Raw genomic sequence first — 6,267 nt, forward strand, 5'->3', positions numbered from 1 at the left:
AACAACCATGGACAACTCCCATAATATTGTTATTTAATTTCTCAACAGAGTTAAATTTAGAAGATTCACTGCAGCACCATAACAAGGTAGTTACCACATTTCAAAATGAGGCTATTTGCAAGGTCTTTCCTCCTTCATATGACATAATTTCCATTTCTACTCCAGATGACCTGATAGGTGCTGGTAAGGAGGAACTACTGACTGAATAGAATAAAAAAGGAGGTCCGATCTAGACAGAGAGCAAAGATGAGCTGATTGATTATGTCCATTAGCTGGTGAAAGGCGCCCCAGCACACAAAAAAGCTCAGAATGTTTCTGTATCTTCTTCCATGTGATCAGCAGTGGAAGCAATAATTTCAAGGGGAAAACACTTGTAGGAATCGAGAAGGCCCAAGTAGATCAGAGAAGAACAGTGTTATCTGTGTGGAAATAATAGAAAGGGACTAAGGGGATGAAAGTTTTATCAGAGAAGCAGAGAAGATTATGGTACTGAATCAAACAAGGAAAAGTTACATTTCCAGGAAGATGTGAAAGTAATAATGACTTATAAACACACAATCTGGTAGGGTACTGAAGTACAGCTATTGAAGTGTATACAAAATATCCTGTCATAGACCCAACTGTTAGTGCCAGTGAACTACCTTTCAGGCATGATCTTAAGGTTCTGATAATCTAATTTGATCTCCGAAATTATCATCTGAGATAAGTAATTTCACTGACTCCCATAAAACAAAAAATCTTAATAAGTGTGAACTTATATTTTTGAATAAAGGCATTTTCATATGGAATTTCAAATGAGAAAGTCACCTTAACTTCAAAAAAAAGAGTCATGCTTGCTTCTGCTGATTGAGAAATAATGTCCAAATCAATATACATGATTTTACTGGAACAGATCAAGAAAATGTCTTATCTTACCATTTTTTTTACTCACTTCTCCATAACTAAACAGTTATAGATTAAAGCATCTAGTGAGTCAGAAAAAGAACACTATTTATTCTCAGAAGATTTAACACAGGGCGACTCTCCATCAAAGCGTCCCGATCCTAATGAAGATGGTAAGAAACACATAAAGGGCGATCAGAGCATAAACTTAACTTCTATGACAGCAAGAGTCACGCATGGTACTGATGACTAATATACAATATCACCATCAATATGTAAATTTCTATTTAGTACAGACCCAGAAAATGTCTCAAATTAACTTTTGTTCTGTTTTTTTTTACTCGATTCCCAATAACTGAATAAGTGGTGAAGATCGAAGCATCTAGTGAGAGAGAAGGAAGCAAGAGTTTACTCTCAGACTACTTAACACAGGACGACTCTCCATCCAAGCGTCCCCGTCCTAATGAAGACGGTAAGAAACACACACAGGTGGGATCTGAGCTTAAATAAGCGAGGCTGCTGAGCTGCTCAGCCCAGTGTCTACGGATGTCACTGTCCCCTTCCTCTCTCAGGAAAGGATACTGGACAGAAGGACTAGTTAGTACGAAAGCTTCTGCAGAGGAATACAAAAGGAGTGGCCTCAAGGAAGGGGCAGGGAACTCAGAATAACTTTCCACCAGGGAAACCCTGGAGCAACTGTTAGTCACTTGGGGGACTAAACTGACATGTCAGTGGGAGGACAGTACGAACCTGCACGCTCAGATGAACACACAGTGACATCCTCACACACTCACTACCCTGTCCTTTTTCAACCAGGAATGGCCGAATTTCGCTTTCTTTCCACTTATCCTCTCAATCACACAAGGCTTCATTCCTCCACACCCTTCCCGTAACTTGCCCCTACTCTAGTAGCATCACAAAGGTAAACACTCACATTCATTCCCTCTAAAGATTTTCACAGTCACCCATGTAAACAATAATTGCAAATATATTTCACATTTCTTCAGTCAGAAACCCTGATTTACATCGCTTTCTGAGGCTTCTCTAAAAACCTCACAAGCCATGATGGAACTGACCTACTATTGGTTGTATATGTAATCTATATGTCCGTTCAGCAACAGAGCCTCAGACCTTCATACAGGTGTTCATTCAGAGAGATACACACCGTCCTTTCCATGCTAAGTCTTACCTTCTCACTATGCTAACCGGTCTCACTCCTGCACTGTTCCCATGTGCTGTCACACCACATAACACACATGCACACACTCATTCACCATCACCTCTTATTACCACCAAAGAGCTCACGAGTTATTTTTTAGAATATACACACTGCTCTAGCAGAACATACATACAATGCTACATGCTCATTCCTGCAGAGTTCTACCACAGAAACCAGTCCAATCACATATATCACAGACACACTGGTGAAAAAGCACATACAGAAGTACTGTCACTCCACATGCTCCTACATGACATGGCTTTCATTATTACTAAAGAGAAAACGCACATATTCCATTTATTCTCCTGTTTCAGATTTTATTTCATCGAAATGCAAGCATTACATCAAAATGCTTCATTAATTAAAATCCCAGGGCCCTGGTTGATTGGCTCAGTGGTAGAACGTCGGCCTGGCGTGCAGGAGTCCTCGGTTCAATTCTCTGCCAGGGCACACAGGAGAAGCACCCATCTGCTTCTCCACCCCTCCTCCCCTCCTTCCTCTCTGTCTCTCTCTTCCCCTCCCGCAGACGAGGCTCCATTGGAACAAAGTTAGCCCGGGTGCTGAGGATGGCTCCATGGCCTCTACCTCAGAACTAGAATTGCTTTGATTGCAACAGAGCAATGCCCCAGATGGGCAGAGCATCGGCTCCTGGTGGGCATGCCGGATGGATCCCTGTCGGAAGCATGCGGGAATCTGTCTGACTGCCTACCATTTCCAAATTCAGAAAAATACAAAAAACAAAAAATCCCAGAGATTCCTGAGTCCCATTCAAGCAGAAATGTCTAGAGCACAAAGGGGGCTCCTTGGTCTTTCTATGCTAGAAGAACTGATATGCTTTCCATTTTACTTACATTGTAGAAAAACAATCACTGTGTTAGAAATTCCTGTGAGGACAGCTGAAGGAAAGTGTGTAGTTATATCATTCGATGATTCGGAAGAGAGAAAACACCAGTCTCTATCCCATTTACAGAAAAGAATAATAATAAAAACCCAAGCACCAATGGTACACCCCTCTGAATTTAAAAGTTCCCTAGAAAACATATTCACTAACCATGAAGATCGACCCATGAAGTTTCACTCAACTTGTCACAAAGCAGACTGCTACTGTTTGTCCCATGGACCGATAGATACACAAATAACATCCAGGGACCACTCCCTTATTGTTGCTACTTAATTTCTCTGCAGGCTTGAACTTACAAGATGATTCCCTGAAGCAGCATTACAAGGCAGTGGCAGCGCTTCAATCCGAGCATGTTCAGGAGGTCTCTACTCCTTCAGATGACACAATTTTCCTTGCCTCTCCGGATGACCTGATAGGTGCTGGTAAGGAGGAACTACTGAATAGCATGCAAGAGGACGTGGCGCCTAGACAGAGCACAGATATGAGCTGCATAGTTCAGCCCAGAACTCAGCACAAGGCTGCCCAAGAAAAAAGATGCTCTGAAAGCTTCTGCATCTTCTTTCTTGTGATCAGCACTGAAAGCACTAACTATGGGGTAACCACTTAGAGGACTGGAAACGGACAAGGAGAACAGAAAAGAACAGTGTTATGTGTGTGAAAATAATGGACGGAGACTGAGGGGATGAGTTTTATGAGAGAAACATGGGAGACTATGGTACTGAGTCAAACAAGGACTAGTTTCTTTACCAGGATTATGTGAAAAGAGACAGGACTTATGAGAGGCGCAGCATGGTAGGTCCTAGGCATAGACTGAGGTAGTGTACAACATATCCAGTCGTACACCCAACTTGTAGTTGCAGCAAACTACCTTTCAGGTGTGATTCTAAGGTTCTGATATCTCAAAAGACCTCACAAAATATTATGATAGATGAGTCATCACACTGAATTCCATCAAACACAATATTTTAATATGTGTTACTATGTATTTTGGAGTAGAGAGGCTTTCATATAAAATGTCATATGGGAAAGTCACCTTAACTTCTATGACAGCAAGAGTCATGCGCGGTACTGAAGACTCATGTATAATATCACCATCAATATGTATATTTCTTTTTGGTACAGACCCGGATAATGTCCAACTTATCTTTTTTTTTTACCCCATTTCCTATGACTGAATCAGTGGTGGAGATCGAAGCCTCTAGTGAGAGAGAAATAGGCAAGAGTTTACTCTCAGACTACTTAACACAGGACGACTCTCCATCCAAGCGTCCCCGTCCTAATGAAGACGGTAAGAAACACACACAGGTGGGATCTGAGCTTAAATAAGCGAGGCTGCTGAGCTGCTCAGCCCAGTGTCTACGGATGTCACTGTCCCCTTCCTCTCTCAGGAAAGGATACTGGACAGAAGGACTAGTTAGTACGAAAGCTTCTGCTGAGGAATACAAAAGGAGTGGCCTCAAGGAAGGGGCAGGGAACTCAGAATAACTTTCCACCAGGGAAACCCTGGAGCAACTGTTAGTCACTTGGGGGACTAAACTGACATGTCAGTGGGAGGACAGTACGAACCTGCACGCTCAGATGAACACACAGTGACATCCTCACACATTCACTACCCTGTCCTTTTTCAACCAGGAATGGCCGAATTTCGCTTTCTTTCCACTTATCCTCTCAATCACACAAGCCTTCATTCCTTCACACCCTTCCCGTAACTGTCCCCTACTCTAGTAGCATCACAAAGGGAAACACTCACATTCATTCCCTCTAAAGATTTTCACAGTCACCCATGTAAACAAGAATTGCAAATATATTTCACATTTCTTCAGTCAGAACCCCTGATTTACATCGCTTTCTGAGGCATCTCTAAAAACCTCACAAGCCATGATGGAATTGACCTACTATTGGTTGTATATGTAATCTATAAGTCCGTTCAGCAACAGAGCCTCAGACCTTCATACAGGTGTTCATTCCGAGAGATACACACCGTCCTATCTGCACTAAGACTTACCTTCTCACTATGCTAACCGGTCTCACTCCTGCACTGTTCCCATGTGCTGTCACATCATATAACACACATGCACACACTCATTCACCATCACCTCTTATGACCACCAAAGAGCTCACGAGGTATTTTTTAATATATACACTCTGCTCTTGCAGAACATACATACAATGCTACATGCTCATTCCTGCAGAGTTCTACCACAGAAACCAGTCCAGTCACATATATCACAGACACACTGGTGAAAAAGCACATACAGAAGTACTGTCACTTCACGTGCTCCTATATGACATGGCGTTCATTATTACTAAAGAGAAAACGCACATATTCCATGTATTCTCCCCTTTGAATTTTATTTCATCGAAACGCAAGCACTACATCAAAATGTTTCATTAATTAAAATCCCAGGCACCTGGCCGCTTGGCTCAGTGGTAGAGCGTCGGCCTGACGTGCAGGAGTCCCGGGATCAATACCCGGCCAGGGCACACAGGAGAGGCGCCCATCTGCTTCTCCAACCCTCCCCGTCCCCTTCCTCTCTCTCTCTCTCTTCCCCTTCCGCAGCCAAGGCTCCATTGGAGCAAAGTTGGCCCGGGCGCTGAGTATGGCTCCATGGCCTCTGCCTCAGGCGCTAGAATGGCTCTGGTCTCCACAGAGCAACGCCCCACTTGGGCAGAGCCTCGCCCAATGCTGGGCATGCTGGGTGACCCCGGTCGGGTCGGTCGCATGCGGGAGCCTGTCTGACTGCCTCCCCTTTTCCAACTTCAGAAATAATAATAATAATAATAATAATCCCAGAGATTCCTGTATCCCATTCCACCGGAAGTGTCTAGAGCACAAAGGGGGCTCCTTGGTCTTTCTATGCTAAAAGAACTGATATGCTTTCCATTTTACTTACATTGTAGAAAAACAATCACTGTGTTAGAAATTCCTGTGAGGACAGCTGAAGGAAAGTGTGTAGTTATATCATTCGATGATTCGGAAGAGAGAAAACACCAGTCTCTATCCCATTTACAGAGAAGCATCATATGCAAAACCCAAGCACCAATGGTACTCACTGACACAATATATACCCTTCTGAATTTAACAGTTCCCTAGGAAACATATTCGCTAACCATGAAGATCGACCCATGAAGTTTCACTCAACTTGTCACAAAGCAGACTGCTACTGTTTGTCCCATGGACCGATAGATACACAAATAACAATCAGGGACCACTCCCTTATTATTGCTACTTAATTTCTCTGCAGACTTGAATTTACAAGATGAT

General features: G+C 43.0%; 1 long non-coding RNA gene across 1 annotated transcript; it reads left to right on the top strand.

Moving 5' to 3' along the window:
* Positions 1–1,289: 1,289 nt before the first annotated feature.
* Positions 1,290–4,330, top strand: LOC136336209 (uncharacterized). The gene is made up of 3 exons (XR_010731396.1): positions 1,290–1,354; positions 3,287–3,424; positions 4,183–4,330. It is a non-coding gene; the product is annotated as an uncharacterized lncRNA (long non-coding RNA).
* Positions 4,331–6,267: the final 1,937 nt, after the last annotated feature.

This window comes from Saccopteryx bilineata, chromosome 4 (assembly GCF_036850765.1).
Source record: "Saccopteryx bilineata isolate mSacBil1 chromosome 4, mSacBil1_pri_phased_curated, whole genome shotgun sequence".
Classification (NCBI taxonomy): Eukaryota; Metazoa; Chordata; class Mammalia; order Chiroptera; family Emballonuridae; genus Saccopteryx; species Saccopteryx bilineata.